The sequence below is a fragment of the Vulpes vulpes genome, chromosome 9, assembly GCF_048418805.1.
Source record: "Vulpes vulpes isolate BD-2025 chromosome 9, VulVul3, whole genome shotgun sequence".
Classification (NCBI taxonomy): Eukaryota; Metazoa; Chordata; class Mammalia; order Carnivora; family Canidae; genus Vulpes; species Vulpes vulpes.
In genome coordinates, this window is record NC_132788.1 from 50,223,526 (window position 1) to 50,242,997 (window position 19,472).

The 19,472-nt window shown below is 37.6% G+C and overlaps 1 long non-coding RNA gene and 1 pseudogene across 1 annotated transcript in view; both read right to left on the reverse strand.

The window, feature by feature from the left end:
• Positions 1 to 7,018: 7,018 nt before the first annotated feature.
• Positions 7,019 to 19,472, reverse strand: part of LOC112918697 (uncharacterized) — a 110,618-nt gene continuing 98,164 nt past the window's right edge. Inside the window, exon 7 of the long non-coding RNA XR_011994278.1 lies at positions 7,019 to 8,224. This is a non-coding gene — a long non-coding RNA (uncharacterized lncRNA). The remainder of the gene's footprint in view (positions 8,225 to 19,472) is intronic.
• The window catches only part of LOC112918544 (small ribosomal subunit protein eS19 pseudogene), a 37,830-nt pseudogene continuing 27,177 nt past the window's right edge, over positions 8,820 to 19,472 (reverse strand).

The window sequence follows — 19,472 nt, forward strand, 5'->3', positions numbered from 1 at the left end:
TACTCTTATACCAATAAACTCTCTCTGACCACTGTATATTCTGTCCCCTTGTGCAGACATGGGATCTAGTCCTGATTGTGCTGTTCTGTTCAGGTTCCTGGATTTTGTGATTGTTTACACATGTGGTTCCGTTTCTCCTTTAGAAGGCCAGTAGATTTTGTAGTTACATGATCCTGCTCAATGGTCTAGGTATTAAGAAGGGAGGCAGTAGATCTTAAGGAAAGCATATGATGTCTTGCAAGGCAGAATGTTCTGTATCATCTTCAAGTTGGGCTTGTGGTACGGGCAGCCAGAGAGGTCTTCCAAAGGCCCAGAGAGGTCAGAGTGATCTAGACTATAAGACTTTCAAGTGAGTGGACACCAATGTCGTATCCCAAGTCTGACATTCCACTGCTCTGCATCTCAGCTCTACTCTTGGCAGAGCGTATACTTGGCTTAGGTTGAGAATTCAAATTTCTCCTCAGTTCAACTGTCCTTTTTATTAAGCACTGAGCCTGATGCCAAGGTTTTACTCCAGGAGCTATGAATTTCTTTATATGCTGCCAACGGGTCTTTGACTTTCACACTTTGCCTTAAATTGATGATGGTCATCCTCAAACTGCACAGTAAGAACCATCTCATTCCATTTTTTTTATTATTTATTTATGATAGTCACAGAGAGAGAGAGAGAGAGGCAGAGACATAGGCAGAGGGAGAAGCAGGCTCCATGCACCGGGAGCCCGACGTGGGATTCGATCCCAGGTCTCCAGGATCGCGCCCTGGGCCAAAGGCAGGCGCCAAACCGCTGCGCCACCCAGGGATCCCTCCATTTTTCTTATACTTACTAATTTCCCTCAACTTTTCCAACACCTGAAAAACTATATCAGACAGTACATTCTTCTATCAGTAACTTGGGAACTTTTCAGTTTCAAGGCTATTGACCATTTGGGCAGGATAACTCTCTGTGGTGTGGGGTCATGGTAGGGGGAGGGTGTCCAGTGCATTGTAGGATATATAGCAGCACCCACCAGATGGCAAAAGCACCATTCCCTTACCCTTGCCCCTATCCCCCCAGTCACAGCTATCGAAATGGTTTCCAGATTTTGCCAGATATCCTAGGGAGAGGATGGAGTGGTATCACACCACTGAGAACCAGTGCAGCAGCTCATCCTAGCTTACCTCTGGAAAGTTTTAGCTATCACATTGCAGAAGCATACTGGGTGCTATCCACACTCCACCACAAGTGATGATATTAGGTTGTCACATAGGTAGTTATTCGATTCCAAATTCCCTTTTTTTAATTTTTAAATATTTTTTTAAATTTTTATTTATTTATTCATAAGAGACAGAGAGAGAGAGAGAGAGAGAAAGGCAGAGACACAGGCAGAGGAAGAAGCAGGCTCCATGCACCGGGAGCCCGATGTGGGACTCGATCCCAGGACTCCAGGATCATGCCCTGGGCAGAAGGCAGGCGCTAAACCGCTGAGTCATCCAGGCATCCCCAAATTCCCATTTTAAACTGTTCTTTCATGGCTATTTCTGGCACCAACTGCTGTAGGTCAGGTTCCCAGGGGGGCTGGACCCTGAGATGAATATTTGCATACAAAAGCTTTCAGGGGAATTCTCAGGGGAACAGCACCAGTGAAGGAGTAAAGAAAGCAGGAGTGGGCAGAGGGAAAAGTTAAACTAGTATGCAGTTGAAACAAAGTCTTTAGTCATTCCTGGTATTAGGATCGCCCTTCAAAGATGCCCCACACTGAGGCAACTTTGTAAATATTTCTAAATCAACCACCATTGGATTCAGGCTGCTGCCCCAGCTTCTTTTAACTGAGCATGATTCCTGGGACATTCTTAGCTATAAGCATATCAGCAGCCAGCCCTCCTGGCACCTGGGGAAATGAGTGCTTCATTAAGACTATGCATCAAAGCATTCACTACAGACATTAAAAGAGACAATCTTGCAAATAATTTCTCCTAAAAGTAGTTGGTAAAGAATTTATTTTTTCGCCTTTAAAAAACCTGGTAATACCATGGGATCTTGTAACCACATAGTTATTTTAACGAGTTATTTATTGAGTACAAAGCACTATTCTGGATGCCAGGTGGTGTACTTATACTTGATAAATAACTTAATAAAAAATTAACTCTATGAGAAATAAAAATAAGATGCCATATTGTGAAATTTAATTTATAACATTGCTTATTTCTTAAACATGTTATCAATGAAAAGATGCAAGCTAGCATAGTGCAAACCAATGCTCCTCAAAGGTTTAATGAGGCTATTCCAACAGTCCTTGGGCTTGCTATTTACAGCCCATGTGGTGAACATGACAATATCCTCAGCAGATCTGGTCGATTACTTTGCTTATGGAAAAAAATCAAGCTTTGGTGTTAATTCTCCTAAAAAACTAAACCAGTCTTTTCAATAAGTCTGGATTGTTTTTGTAGAACTTACTTGGTGTCATCCTTCTTGGTCAGTGAAGGATGTGATAGAATAAAGTGTCTTCAGGGAAGTAGTGTTGGTGGTTTTTCTTAAAATATTTCCCACTGATGAGTTTTGATGATAACCTTAAATTCTTTTATCTCAAAGAAATGGAATCATCCTTTAGGAAAGGAATCGAGAAATCTTTAGGAAATGTCTGTATGGAGTATACAATATAATGTTACATAAGTATTTTTAAAATATAGAGCAGTGGCTGCCAACTAGGTGTGATTTTCCCAATATCTAGAAACATTTTTGATTGTACCACCTCACCAGAGAAGACTGGCTTTTCATACCTGCCTCTTCCAGAGCTGAAACCAATTCCCCAGCTCCAATCTGGCTATTAACATAATAGCTCTTAACAGATTCACCAGAGACAAATTCCTGCCAGATTACTAAATAGTAGTTACCATGTGAATTCAGATGTTCTACTCTACCTTTCTATAGACACTTATACCTCCTGTAATATTTGAATGCTGTATCGCAATTGTTTCCTTACTGGTATCATTTTCCAATCAGACTGGGAGCCATGCAGGAGAATCACTGATTTTTTTCTAGCTTTGTTGAGATACAACTGACATATAATATTGTGTAAGTTTAAATTATACAACATGATTTGATGCACACATATAATTTTAAATGATTACCACGATAAGGTTGTTTATTTATTTTTAAGTGAAGAAGAATTTTTTATTTTATTTTTTATTTCTTCTTTTTTTACATTTGTTTTTATTTAAATTCAATTTGCTGGGCAGCCTGGGTGGCTCAGCGGTTTGGCACCGCCTTCAGCCCAGGGCCTGATCCTGGAGACCCGGGATCGAGTCCCACGTCAGGCTCCTTGCATGGAGCCTGCTTCTCTCTCTGCCTGTGTCTCTGCCTCTCTCTCTCTCTCTTTCTCTCTCTCTCTCTCTCTCTGTCTCCCATTAAAAAATAAATAAAATCTTAAAAAAAAAAATAAATTCAATTTGCCAACACCCAATGCTCATCCCATCAAGTGCCCTCCTTGGTGCCCATCACCCAGTTATCCCATCCCCTCCACTTCCCCTTCCACAACCGTTTGATTCCCAGAATTAGGAAACAATAAAGTTGTTGAACACATCTATCACTTCACATAATTACCTTTGTGTGTGTGGTGATAAATATTTAAGATCTACTCTCTTAGCACCTTTCAAGTATATAATAGAGTATTGTTAAGTATAGTCACCATGCTGTATATTAGATTCCCAGAACTTATTCACTTTATAACTGGAAGTTTGGACTCTTTAGCCAATATCTCCCCATCTCCCCTACTTCTAGCCCCTGGAAAGCACCATTCTACTCCATACAAATTTAGCTTTTTTTAAGATCCCATGTAAAAGTGAGATCATACAGGGACATCTGGGTAGTTCAGTGGTTGAGCATCTGCCTTCGGCTCATGACGTAGTCCTGTGGTCCCTGGATTGAGTCCCGCAGGGAGCCTGCTTCTCCTTCTGCCTATGTCTCTGCTATTCTCTCTGTGGCTCTCGTGAATAAATAAATAAAATCTTTTTTTTTAAGTGAGATCATACAGTTTTTGTCTTTCTCTGACTTATTTCAGTTGGCATAATGCCTTCAAGGGCCATTCATGTCATTGCAAATGACAGGAATTCCTTCGCTTTGATGACTGAATAATATTCCACTGAATATATATACTGCAACGTCTTTGCACATTCATCTCTCTGTTTCCATGTCTAGTTATTGTGAATAATGCTGCAATGAACATGGAGGTGCAGATATCTCTTTTGAGATTCTATTTTCTTTTGATATAACTCATAAGCGAGTTTGCTGGATCATATGGCAGTTCTATTTTTAATTTTTGGAGAACATTCATATTGTTTTCTAATGTGGTTATACCAATTTACATTCTCATCACACTGTACAAGAATTCTCTTTCCTTCAGATGCTCTCTAAAATGTTTCCCTTGTCTTTTTGATAATAGCCATTCAACAGCTGTGAGGTGATAGCTCATTGTAGTTTTGATTTGCATTTCCCCAATGATCACTGATGTCAAGAATCTTTTCACGTACTTGTTGGCCATTTATATGTTGTCTTTGGTTTAATAAAATAGAGCTTCTCTGTAAGTAAGTGACTTGTAATCAGAGTTGCCAAAGCTGTCACTGTGGCAGTTGATTCAGACAGAATCAAAGCTCATACTTTAAATAAGAGACAAAGAAACAATTTCCAGGAGAAAAGTGAAGGGTGGATTATATAACTTTCAGGGAGCATTTATATTGATATGATAAGGCAGCAGGGAGCACCACTGTTAGAAATGATAATGACAAGGAAATGCAGAATTATGTGTACTAAGCCTGTAGTTTGAACAGAAATGAGCAAGAAAGACTGGAGCCATTTCTCAAAAATTATACACTGAATAAATGGGAAGAGATCTGTAGCAGAGTTTCAAAATGACATAATACTATTCGGTTTGTATCTAATACTATAAATTTATGTGTTATAAGGATTAAAATACTTCACAGATATTATTTTAGTAAGAATTTCATCCAATTATTCAGAGGAACATATAAAAATAAATCTATCTAAAACATACCTATGTCTCTTTTATTGCCACAGGAGCTTCTAAGGCTTATGAGAACTTAGTTATATCAATTTTTTATTTTTTTAAAAGATTTTATTTATTCAGAGAGAGAGAGAGAGAGAGGCAGAGGGAGAAGCAGGAAGCAGGCTCCATGCAGGGAGCCCGATGTGGGACTCGATCCCAGGTCTCCAGGATCACACCCCAGGCTGCAGGCAGTGCCAAACTGCTGCGCCACCGGGGCTGCCCAATTTTTTAAAGTATTTAAAAGTTGAGTGGAATATTCTGAGGTTACCATATATATCAACCAATTTTTTAAGTGAAGAACATGATACAGAAATGATATTATCTTGCAATTAGGGTTTCCAATAAACAGTGATACCATTCTTCAAGGGCCCAGGGATTTTTAAATATGTCATGTTACATAGTTAAAGAATGGAGGTACAGAGAAATTGTTAGACAATGGAACCAGTGTTTAAGGATTCATAGCTAAGTGTATTGTGCTTGAATGATGGGCCCTGTGTGAAATATTTTTATATGTAAATATTTTATTTTTACTAATCTATGAATTGCTTAGTTTCAAAATTGTTAGCTACATTAAGTTGACATAGTTCAAAATAAGATAAAATTTAAAATAAATAGGATAATTTCCAAGTAAGATCCCAAGAGCCTGATTTCTTTCTACAGATGAGGGTGATCATTCTCTTGTCTACCACTAAATCTCAATGCCTGGGATAGTGCCTAGAACAAAGTGGGTACTCAATATACTCAATATTTATTTGCTAAATGAACTGATGTGACTTGAAGGCTCATTTTAACTTCCTCCTCTTTTAGATCTCTATGGACATAGCAATCACAACAATGGGAGAAAAAAAAAGAGATCTTTTTTTTTGTCAGTGTTGAATCTAGAAAAATGGTGACATTTACCAAAAAAAAGAAATGATTGCTATATGTTCAAATTGGATCAGAGCAAAATATTAATAATTAATAAGCTGACCTGTCCACGTGGAAAGGAGTAACCTACTGAGGAAGCATGACCAGACCATCATTCTCCAACTCAGAATGGTTTAGGCTGGAAGTGGCAGCAGATTGGTTAATAATCAGAGGCATGTCTGAATCCCATTATCTTCCCCTGGAAAAATTGCCAGGTACCAGAGGCTACATTTATGGGAAATAAATGAGGTTATTTTTAATAGGCTTAGAGCTTGACACAGGTGGCCCTACCAGGTACAGGATAGCTGCTATATCAAACAGTGAATAGAAACTTCAGTTTTTCCATTTCCCAGGTGGTATGTCATTGACTGGGCAGAGGAAAACTAAAAAACTACAATTTTTATCTTCCATTATTTGGGCCAGAACGATTAAAACAAAGACTCACACAATTTCAGAAAACAACCACCTCATTTTTAATGCTAAGCCAGCATTGAACTTCTTGGTAAGTGTAAGCAAACAGTAAGAGATGATCATAGTGATGATGATGATGGTGGTGGTGATAATGATGATGACAGACCCTCAGAAAGATACTAAGTTTCCTCCTTCTGGATCAAGGATTTATCAGGTTTTGATTTCTGTCTTAATAAGGCTGAATTCCTAGTATGTATCAGTTCTTTCTTGAAGTCGAATTAAAATTTTTATTCTTTCTTGAAGTCGAATTAAAATGATAAAGGAAATTAAAAGAAGCTTCCAAACTTAGAATACAAGATCCATACTTCTTAAAAGGAGCTCTTGCTACCTTCAGATCTTGGCTATTTGTAAGGGAACAAAGAGAAAATTTACTCTAATCATCAACACTGAGGAATTCAGAACCTCCATTATAATTATTACCACAAAAATGCTAACCAACACTGAACAGAGGCATCAGATTGGGATACTGAAGAAAATTTGGGGAAAAAATTAACTCAGTAAAAGTTTATGTTGATTGGTCATGCTCAAGTAGATGGGGAATAAAATATCTAAAGCAATGAAAAGCAAAAAGGAACTGCAACTCAAAAAAAAATCTTTATTGGATGAGACAAGGTGTAAGATAAAATGAAAGAGAGTCAGAATAATTAATATTCATCCAGTAGAAGTTCCATGAGCAGACAATCAAAATGATTATGTTGTAGAATGTTTTCTTTCATCTATTCAGTACAAGGGAAAACATTATAAACTAGGACAGAACAATTCATCTCTAATACAGTAAAGAATAGTATCTTAAACCAACATTCTACTGAATATCAGAAAAATGGAATTTACCTTTAAAGCCGAGAACACAAGGAGTACACTATTACTATTATCAAATATTATCTAGACATGCTAATCGGTGCAAAAGTATGACAAAAACAATCCAGACAAATAACTATTGGAAATAAATGGTAAAATTATCATAATTTTCAGATAATGTTATTGTCTACTAAGAAAATGCAAGAGAATCAATTAAAACATAATCAAAACTCATAAATAAACCCAGAAAAAATATCTAATTATCACATTAAGGCAAACTTTGATAGTACCTTATGTACCAGCAACAGTCCATTTGAAAAATCTAAGCGAAAATACTTTATTCTTAATAACAACAAAAAATATAAATGCCCTATAATGTGCAGAATCTAAATAGAGTAAACTACAAAAAGTCGTTGGAGTACAAAAAAGACTAGCAAATGAAGGTATTTTATCTCTGATGGAGAAAACTTAATAGTCTAAGTATAATAGTTCTCCCTAATATGGCTCAAAATGTAATCTGATTATAATAAAAACAATTATAATTACAATAAAATAAAATATAATTACAAAAATAACTATAAAATCATAATTAAAAATTTTAAATGTTTTTTGATTACAAAATATTATTGAAGTTCATACAATTGAAAAACTGGGCTAAAATAGTATAAAGAAATTTGTGGGAGAGTTACATTGTCCATTGTTAAGATGCATTAAAGTGTTTCAATAATTAAACAGCCCAAACTGATTGGAAGAAGTTCTGAAACTGGCAATAAGAGAAAATCCAAAAGAACAGAGTTGTAAATAGCATAGACACCTATTTATTATATTTTACATAAAAGAAATCCAGAGGTAAACAGTTTAGAGCTGTCAAGGCAGCGCCATGTTGTCATCAGAAACAGAGGCTTTCCACCAGATTCTTTCACTGTGGCTTCCATTCCAAGTATAGTTTCTATAAGTGTGGCCACTGTGTGGTTTCTATCTTCCAGAGTATGCCACCTATTATTTACACACTGCAGGCAGAAGGAAAGAAAAGGCAATAAAGCAAAACGCTGGTTTCTCTTTAATAAGTGAATCCCCTCTAATCAGCCTTTGCAATTGGCACACGTAACAATCTTGCTTACCCTCATCTGCCAAATGTAGTCATATGATCACACCCTGCTGCAAGGAAGAATGCAGAGTATACAGTTTAATTTATGTGGTAATTTGCCTAGCAGAAAATTAGAACTCTTTTTCCATGGAGGCAGCAGAGAGTGGATGTTGGGCTAGACAACTCCCAGCTTCTGACAAATGAGTTAGAATATAATAAAGTTGGCATTTTATATTAATAGGGAAATTATGAATTTTCTCCAAAATGATGTGAGAAATCAGTTACGTGTTTAGAAAAATATTAAGTTCAGGGGCGCCTGGGTGGCTCAGTCAGTTAAGTGTCCATCAGACTCTTGATTTTGGCTCAGGTAGTGATCTCCAGGTCCCCAGATCCAGCTGCACCTTCGGGCCCCACGCTCAGCAGAGTCTGCTTGAGATCCTCTCTTCCTCTCCCTCTTCCTTTCCCCCCATCCCCCACTCTCTCTTTCTTTCTCTCTCTCAAATAAATAAATCTTTAAAAAAAGAAAAATATTAAGTTCAGTCTTTCCTTAGAGTATACACATGATAAATTTCTATCATGTTTATTTCCAAATCATGTAGGAATATTTATTTATTTATCTTTTTTTACGAATGAGGCAATTTATTAACTCAGCATTTGTTCTAATGCTTCTTGTTGACAGCTGCCACCTGTCCAGTGATTCTGTCCAGATCCCGCTGTCCCTGAGGTGTCAGTTTGCAGCCCCCATCTTGGTCCTTTTCCACCATTTTCAGCCCCTCTAGGGCTTGGGGGACCCTGCGGACCAGGCTCTTGGAGCCTCTGCTGAAGTGGCTGGGCATGACCCCATTTCTCTGACATCCCCCGTAGATCTTAGTCATGGAGCCCACCCCAGCGCCACCCCTGAGGTACAGGTGTCACACTATGGAAGCAGCTCATGTGTAGAACCAATTCTCATCATAGGGAGCCAGCTCTTTATGTTTGGCCAGCTTGACAAGGTCCACCCATTCAGGGACTTCCAGCTTCCTAGACTTTTTGGGGAAGGCTGCCAGAGCTCTGATGAACTCCTGCTTGTTCATGTCTTTTACAGTAACTCTTAGGCATCATGTGGCCTCCATGCAGCCAGCCAGGAGAAGGGGGACATGTAGGAATATTTTAAAGTTCTGTAATTGTAACTTTTTTATGATTTAAAATAAAATGTCATTAAAAGACTATTTTAAAAAAATACAAAAAAGTATGTCAAGATCACTATACTGTCATTACCAGAGATAGGTGTTTTACATTTTGCTCTCTGTATAAATATATGTATGTATTTAAATATATATATAAGTATGTAGTACCAAGTATATAATATACATAGATATATCTAATAAGTATACACAGTTTATATGTGTGTGTGAGTGTACCCACATTCATATTGTATGGTTCAGGATACTGTGGCTGAAACTTAATCTAACACATAAAGAAGCTCATCAAACATTTGAGAAACCAACAGAGGGAAGAAAAACATAAAAGATACGTTACGGGCGAGAAGTGTGAGGACTACAAACCATCAAGTCCTAGTTGTGTTTTACAGAAGAAATAGAAATATATATCTCTGTGCTTTTCAGAGATGTAATCATCTCTATTATCCACAGAATCCATCAGTTATAATCAAACTCTTCCCTATGATAAGACTAGAAAGAAATTTAAATCTCAGGTCCTTATAACAAGCCATGTAATAAAATGCATAGCAATTTCAACATTGAAACAACAAATACAAGTCTGTTTCTTATCTCTCGATGTAAGCCAATATAATTTTGGCAATGCGAAATTCAATTAAAGCTGTTCAACAGGAAGCCAAAGCAATTTTGCCCAGCTCTGCAGCAGTCTGCTATTCAGGGCAATCCAACATGAGGTTTTAGAATCGGTATAGCAATGGTTCTCAAAAGGTATCCCAGTGGAAGCTCTCAGGTTCCAGATACGCAACAACTCACTTTTAATTCTTAGAGTCCTGCATAAGAGTTCATTTGAAAACAAATTTATACCATTTAAACGTGATAGTAACTTTTTGAAAAGCTTATTGTGGAGGAATCGATGGTCTAGTTGTTCTTTAGTCTTCCACAAATATTCATTCTCTTACCTGCACTTCTGGTATCATGAGAATATATTAAACATTGAATGACATGAAAATTGCCTCAAATAAAACTATTCTCAATTGCTGAGTAAGCATATACCAATAGGTTTGAACCGTGAGACAAACTGGGTATAGCACTTAGGAATGTCAGATAAAGGCTGAGCAGCTGAAGTGGGAACACTGGTGAATTTTCGTGCAGCCCCAGCCAAGAGACACTCAAACCAAAACCCAACTTTTTGTCTATTCACAGCTCAAAGCCTAAACTATAGCCTCATATTTTACCCGTGTGACTTACAAAAGCACGCTCAAGAGCACCAGAAAGACAAATGGAACAAATGAATGAGTGTATGTATTCAGTCCATATAGGTGTTTTTACAATTCTGCTTCTGAAATTTGGCTCCCAGGAGATGCATCTCAGTCCACCTATATTTGAAATCTAGGTGAGTGTTCTCTTTTCTTCTGGTGAAATAAAGCAGGCAGGAGAAGAAATGGGTTGAGGTTGGGTGAGGAGGAATATTTCTAGGACTTTCTCTCCTAGAAACCAACATTCCTCTGTGTGTTCTGTGTATATATGGTCACTAGGAATATGGCTCCTCTGCTCAAAGGAGATCAATGAATTATGATATCAAAGAAATGCCACTGACAACTTTTTCTCTATTTAAGTTACACGTATTTCAGGGACGAATAAGATACAGTCATCATCTCCAAGTCTTTGGAATACCTATTAATTATTTTCACTGAATGATTATCCAAAGGATCAAGTCACTGTAATAAACTGAGAAGTCACCCCCATTCTAATTCTTGTGTTCTAGTATGTTCTTTTATACAACTCGGCTAAGTTCACCAAACTGGTTGTACAGTGATCATTAATTCAGACCTGAAGTTGTAAAACTACTAGAAGAAAATATAGGGGAAAAGCTCCCTGATATTGGTCTTGGAAATAATTTTTTGGATGACACCAAAAGCACAAGCAACAAAAGCAAAAATAAATGTAAGCCTGCATCAAACAGCAAAAGAAGCAATGAGGAAATGAAAAGGTAACCCATCCATGCAAAGAGAGAAAATATTTACAACTCATCTGAGAAGGGGTTACTATCTAAATATATAAGAAACTCCTATAACTCAATAGCAAAAATACCCAAAAATCCTATTTAAAATGGGCAAATGACCTGAATAGACATTTTCCCAAAGAACAGATTTACATGGACAACAGGTAAATGAAAAACTGCTCAGCATCACTAATCATTGGTGAAATGCAAATCAAAATTACAATCATGAGATTGTAAAAATCAAAATCATGAAATATCACCTCATACCTGTTAGAAAGATTATTATAAAAATATGAGATAACTGGAGACTGTGTAAAGTAAAAGGAATCCTTGTACACCACTGGTGGGGATGTAAATTGGTATGACTACATGAAAAACAGTATAGAGCTTCCTCAAAAACAAAAATTAAAAATAAAACTGCCATATGATCAAGAAATCCCACTTCTGGGTATAATCGGAAGGAAGTGATATCGGAATCTGAAACAGATACCTCCACTCCCCTGTGCATTGTAGCATGATGCATATCAGTCATCATATGGAAACAACCTAATGGTCCATCCACAAATGGATGGATATATATAGATAGATAGATCTATCTATCTATTTGTATATCTGTAATTTGGCAATAAAAAAGAAGGAAATCCTGTCATTTGCAACAACATGGAAGGATCTTGAGGACACTATGCTACATGCAAGAAGTCAGATGAAGAAAGACAAACACCATGGAACATTACTTGCATGTGGAATCTTTAAAAAGCTGAATTCATAGAGAGAGTAGATTGATGGTTGCCAGGGGCAGCGAGTAAGTGATGAAAAGGAGAGATTTGGTGAAAAGGTACGGACTGCCAGAGAAAAGACGAATAAGTTCTGTAGATGCAGTATGCAGCATGATGCATATAGTTAACGACATTGTGATATATACCCAAAGGTTCCTAAGAGAGTAGATTCTAAATGTCATCAGTACAAAATAAAGAGTGACAGAGTAGAGGCATTAGCTACTCTTTCTATGGTAATCATGTGCGCTAGATATGTGTAGCAAATCATCACATTGCACGTCTTACACAGTATGTCAATTATATCTCAATAAAGGGAAAAAACTAAAGCTATGTGCAAGTAAATCCATACATAACATACTTTTTTGGGTGAAGCCTTGCTATTAAACAAGGTGATCATCAGGAATAATAATCAGGAAATAATAAATGTGTGATTTAGACAATAAATACTATTGAGAAAAGACAGATAAGGAAGGTTAGCTACCATGACCATTGTCCTCTGACTATAAAAGAAATTCCAATTTTTAATTTTTTTTAACTTCTTTGAATTAAAATTCAGGCAGACAAAATTTGATACTAGTTTGTGGATCATGTTGTGACAGTCTTGGTGGTCCAGTTCTCCTCATTATTAAGTTTAAGTGAACCTCCCTTACCTTTACATTGAAGGTATGAATTGAGTTTAAAAATGCAAAGAAGATGAAAAGTTTCTTAGCTATCAAACCTCTGATCTATAGAGTATTCATAACAGGCTAATCTAAAAGTCTTATTAATCTGAAAGAAAGAACAATAGTGTATTTATCTCCAGACAGCAAGAAAATTTAATAGAAATATGTTAAAAGTCATTATTCTCATGAACCAAGCATGCATGGAGAGAAGCTGACAGATCTACAAACCATAGACTTGCCTTCTAAGAAATCTTTGATCTGAGAGTAACAGCAAGGTGAAATATAGCATAAAGTTTTCAAGAAGCATTGGTTTTATACTTGAAATAGAGGATTCTAGGTCAGATTTTTTTTTAATTTATTCATGACAGATGCAGAGAGAGAAGCAGGCTCCCTGCAGGGAGCCTGATGTGGGACCAGATCCCTGGACCCCGGTACCTGAGCCGAAGGCAGACACTCACCACTGAGCCACCCAGGGATGGCTCAGACATTTTTGAAACCTCTGAGATTTTCCCATTGCTGATTGTGCTCTATGTTATTTTAGTAAAAACTGGGAGCCATAACAACTACTCTGAAAACACTTTCTCAAGTAAATCAAAGATTTGTTAAGTATGTTTGTAGGTCAAGGAAAAATCATGAGGATTTCTGTATTTCTTCTGTATGTCTGTATGCACTTGGAACCAAATAGTGCAAACCTACACCTCACATGTCTCTCTCATGAAGTAAGAGCAGTGATGACAAATTTCTCTTCTGTGAATATAGAACTTCCATGAATGTTCCAATAGTTGGGCTGCCCCTATGGTGGACATCACAGAAGTCATTTTTATCAAACCTGACTTCAACTTTCTGGAAATTTAGCTAGTATATTATATTGTGTAAAAGGTATAGCATGTGTTTATATATATACATATATTCCATATCAGCCCCTGATTTATTTGTCATCTTTTTATCACTTTAGTTTTGCAATGTAGGTATGTTGGTAATACTCCACTTCTACTTTTATCTTCGTGTAAATCAAGTTTCTTTGGTGTTTTGTGAACCAGTGTTTATACCGCCTTTGTGTTTGGCTGTTAGAAATGTTTCATAAAATAGAATATAACTCAGCTGCTTTTTCATCTTAGAGAAGTAGTATTGAGGGTTATTAGTTCAGCACATGCCATTACTGTTTGTGTATCTTGGAACTGGAACCCATTTATTAAGTACAAAGACTCACATCGGGTAGAGAAGAACAAAGGAAACCAATCTAAACTAGCTATGGCTTTAACTATTGGAGGCATGGTGCCATCTGGTGGGAGAAGAAAATATTAGAGGAGAAATACAAAGCCCATTGCTCCCACTGATCACAGAAGTTGCTGGGGGAAAGACACAGGTAAGCAGGGAAAGCAGAGATATAAAGTGTCATTTCTATCCCTCAAATGTCAGTTTGTTAGTGAGGAAGAGGTTGTAAGGTTGTACAGATCTGCCGCTGATCGGCTACAAACTGTGTAATGAAGGGGAGAAATTGCTCCATCCACGCCTTGTTTCATTCATTTGCATTTCATCCATCCCTCCGCCCATTCTTTTTTAAAGAATATTTTATTTAAATTCAATTTGCCAACATATAGTATAACACCCAGGGCTCATCCCGTCAAGTGCACCCCTCAGTGCCCCAGTTATCCCATCCCCCCCGCCCACCTCCCCTTCTGCAACCCTTTATTTGTTTCCCAGAGTCGAGTCTCTCATTGTTTGTCTCCCTCTTTGACTTTTCCCCACTCAGTTCCCCTCCTTTCCCTTATAATCCCTTCCACTATTTCTTATATTGCCTGTATGAGTCAAATCACATGATAATGATCCTTCTCCAATTGACTTATTTCACTCAGCATAATACTCTCCAGCTCCATCCTCGTCAAAGCAAATGGAAATTTTTATCCTTTCTGCCCTCCATCCATTCTTTTAACAACTGACCGCAAGCCACGGTTCTCAGCCAGGCGATGTCCTCAACACCATGAAACTTAAATTCTGATAGAAGGACATGGGCTACAAACAGTTCTTTAAAGCAATATGTTAAATGCTTCAGGGGCACCTGGGTGGCTCAGTGGTTGAGCGTCTGCCTTTGGCTCAGGTAGCGATCCTGGGGTCCTGGGATGGAGTCCTACACTGGGCTCCCCGCAGGGAGCCAGCTTCTCCCTAGGCCTGTGTCTGTCTCTGCCTCTCTCTCTGCCTCTCATGTATAAATAAAAACAAAACAAAACAAATGCTTCAGAGAAGAAACTGAGCAGAGCAGGGATCCTGGCAGTGTGGGGTGGAGGAAGGGTAGGGGGGAGGTGGTGCTCCAATATCAAGAAGAGCGTCCAAATATCCCTAAGTTCTGCCAATGCTCAATAATTCATGATTACACTACGGTTAGTGTATCTTTTATGAGATCTTATTCCTGCAGTTCTTTAAAACAGAAGCAGACTGGATCTTAAGTGACGTGTAATCACCAATGATTGATACAACCACCTAAACCAGCTCTATTGAACAATGGTGACCTAATAGTGATATCTAATTTATAAGCTTCCAAACATGATATACTATTCTTCTGCTTTCTTTATCTTGTTATTTTCCCTAACACTAAAGTAGTTTAGATGTCTTTCCTGCTGCCTTATTCAGATGTTTACAAAATCCCCAATGAGGAATATAGTGCTAGTAAATTGCCCATCTTTACATATTATCATTTTTATGTCTGATATCTATACTAAAAATTTACTATTTGATCTTTCACCTTACAGATCTTCTAAATAGGAATGTAACTGAATTTTAAAAGAGAAAGCATTAAGGATGAAGATCCAAGGAGCAAAACAAAGGACAGATTTCAGCACGTTGTCGCATTTATAAATGGTGTCATTATCTAAGCTATTAAGTTATACCAGAATCTATTTATTAGTATTTTTTTAAGTTTTTATTTAAATTCCAGTTAGTTAACATACAGTGTAATATTAGTTTCACATGTACAATGTAAGTGATTCAGCACTTCCGTTCATCACCCAGTGCTCATCACAAGTGCACTCTTTAATCTCCATCATATTTAAACCATCCACCATCCCCCCAACCATCTTTCATCTAGTAACCATAAGTTTGGTCTCTAGTTAAGAAACCAAGAAACAAGTTGAATGCCTTTTATTTCTTTTTGTTGCCTGATAGCTGAGGCTAGGACTTCCAGTACTATGTTGAATAGAAGTGGTGAGAGTGGACATCCCTGTCGTGTTCCTGATCTTAGGGGAAAGTCTCCCAGTGTTGCCCCATTGAGAATATATTTGCTGTGGGCTTTTCGTAGATGGCTTTTAAGATGCTGAGGAATGTTCCCTCTATCCCTACACTCTGAAGAATTTTGATCAGGAATGGATGCTATATTTTGTCAAACGTTTTCTCTGCATCTATTGAGAGGATCCTATGGTTTTTGTTTTTTCTCTTGTTGATATGATCTATCACACGATTGCTTTATGAGTGTTGAATCACCCTTGCATCCTGGAGATAAATCTCACTTGGTCATGGTGAATAATATTCTTAATGTATTGTTGGATCCTATTGGCTAGTATCTCAGTGAGAATTTTTGCATCTGTGTTCGTCAGGGACATTGATCTATAATTCTACTTTTTGTGGGGGGTCTTTGTCTGGTTTTGGAATTTAGGTGATTCTGGCCTCATAGAATGAGTTTGGAATTATTCCATCTCTTTCTATCTTTCCGAACAGCTTTAGTAGAATAGGTATTGTTTCTTCTTTAAACGTTTGATAGAATTCCCCTGGGAAGCCATCTGGCCCTGGACTTTTGTGTCTTGGGAGGTTTTTGATGACTGCTTCAATTTCCTCCGTGGTTATTGGCCTGTTCAGGCTTTCTATTTCTTCCTGTTCCAGTTTTGGTAGTTTGTGGTTTTCCAGAAATGTGTCCATTTCTTCTAGATTGCCTAATTTATTGATGTATAGCTGCTCATAATATGTTTTTTAAATCATTTGTATTTCCTTGGTATTGGTGGTGATCTCTCCCTTTTCATTCGTGATTTTATTAATTTGAATCTTTTCTCTTTTGTTTTTAATAAAGCTGGCTAATTATTTATCTATCTTATTAATTCTTTCAAAGAACCAGCTCCTGGTTTTGTTGATCTGTTCTACAGTTCTTCTGGTCTCTATTTCATTGAGTTCTGCTCAAATCTTTATTAACTCTCTTCTTCTGCTTGGTGTAGGTTTTATTTGCTATTCTTTCTTCAGTTCCTTTAGGTGCAAGGTTAGCTTTTGTATTTGAGTTCTTTCCAGTTTTTTGAGGGATGCTTGTATTGCAATGTATTTCCCTCTCAGGACTGCTTTTGCTGTATCCCAAAGATTTTGAACTGTCTCTCTTTGCAGATGACATGATACTGTACGTAGAAAACCCAAAAGACTCCACCCCAAGATTGCTAGAACTCATACAGGAATTCGGCAGTGTGGCAGGATACAAAATCAATGCCCAGAAATCAGTGGCATTTCCATACACTACCAATGAGACTGAAGAAAGAGAAATTAAGGAGTCAATCCCATTTACAATTGCACCCACAAGCATTAGATACCTAGGAATAAACCTAACCAAAGAGGTAAAGGATCTAAAAACTACAGAACACTTCTGAAAGAAATTGAGGCAGACACAAAGAGATGGAAAACTATTCCATGCTTATGGATTGGAAGAATTAATATTGTGAAAATGTTAATGCTACGCAGGGCAATTTACACATTTAATGCAATCCCTATCAAAATATCATGGACTTTCTTCAGAGAGTTGGAACAAGTCATCTTAAGATTTGAATGGAATCAGAAAAGACCCTGAATAGTCAGGGGAATATTGAAAAAGAAAACCAGAACCGGGGGCATCACAATGCCAGATTTCAGGTCATACTACAAAGCTGTAATCATCAAGACAGTGTGGTACTGGCACAAAAACAGACACATAGATCAATGGAACAGAATAGAGAATCCATAAATGGCCCCTCAACTGTATGGTCAACTAATATTTGACAAAGCAAGAAAGACTATCCACTGGAAAAAGGACAGTCTCTTTCAAAATGGTACTGGGAAAATTGGACAGCCACATGCAGAAGAATGAAACTAGACCACTCTCTTACACCAGACACAAAGATACACCCAAAATGGATGAAATATCTAAATGTGAGACAAGAATCCATCAAAGTCCTAGAGAAGAACACAGGCAACACCCTTTTTGAATTTGGCCACAGCAACTTCTTGCAAGATACATCTATGAAGGCAAGGGAAACAAAAAGCAAAAATGAACTATTGGGACTTAATCAAGATTACTTCTGCACAGCAAAAGAAACAGTCAAGAAAACTAAAAGACAACCTACAGAATGGGAGAAGATATTTGCAAATGACATATCAGATAAAGGGCTAGTATCCAAGATCTATTAATGGGCAAAAGACATGAACAGAAATCTCACAGAGGAAGACATAGACATGGCCAACAAGCACATGAGAAAATGCTCCACATCACTTGCCATCAGGGAAATACAAATCAAAACCACAAGGAGATACCACCTCACACCAGTGAGAATGGGGAAAATTAACAAGACAGGAAACAACAAATGTTGGAGAGGATGTGGAGAAAGGTGAACCCTCCTGCACTGTTGGTGGGAATGTGAACTGGTGCAGCCACTCTGGAAAACTGTGTGGAGGTTCCTCAAAGAGTTAAAAATAGACCTGCCCTACGACCCAGCAATTGCACTGCTGGGGATTTACCCCAAAGATATGGATGCAATGAAACTCCGGGACACCTGCACCCCAATGTTTATAACAGCAACGTCCACAATAGCCAAACTGTGGAAGGAGCCTCAGTGTCCCTTGAAAGATGAATGGATAAGGAAGCTGTGGTCTATATATACAATGGAATATTACTCAGCCATTAGAAAGGACAAATAAATACCCACCATTTGCTTCAATGTGGATGGAACTGGAGGGTATTATGCTGAGTGAAATAAGTCAATCGGAGAAGGACGAACATTATATGATCTCATTCATTTGAGGAATATAAAAAAAGTGAAAGGGAATAAAGGGGAAAGGAGAGAAAATGAGTGAAAACATCAGTGAGGGTGACAGAACATGAGAGACTAGAGAACATGAGAGTTAGACTCTGGGAAACGAGCAAGGGATGGTGGAAAAGGAGGTGGGCGGGGGGTTGGGGTGACTGTGTGACGGGCACTGAGGGGAGCACTTGAGTGGATGAGCACTAGATGATATGCTATATGTTGGCAAATTGAACTCCAATAAAAAAATTTAAAAAAAGAAACCAAGAAACAGACTCATATGCTTATACCTTTTATTTAGTCTTTAGTTTTTACTTAAATTCCAGTTTGTTAACATATGGTGTAATATTACCTAAATATAGGTTTACAACATAGTGACTCAATACTCCCCCATTTCTCCAAAGAAGACATACAGATGGCCAACAGACACATGAAAAGATGTTCAGTATCACTGATCATCATTGCACTGGAAATGCAAATCAAAACTATAGTAAGACCTGTCAAAATGGCTAATGTTGAAAACACAAGAAACAACAGGTGTTGGTAAGAATGTGGAG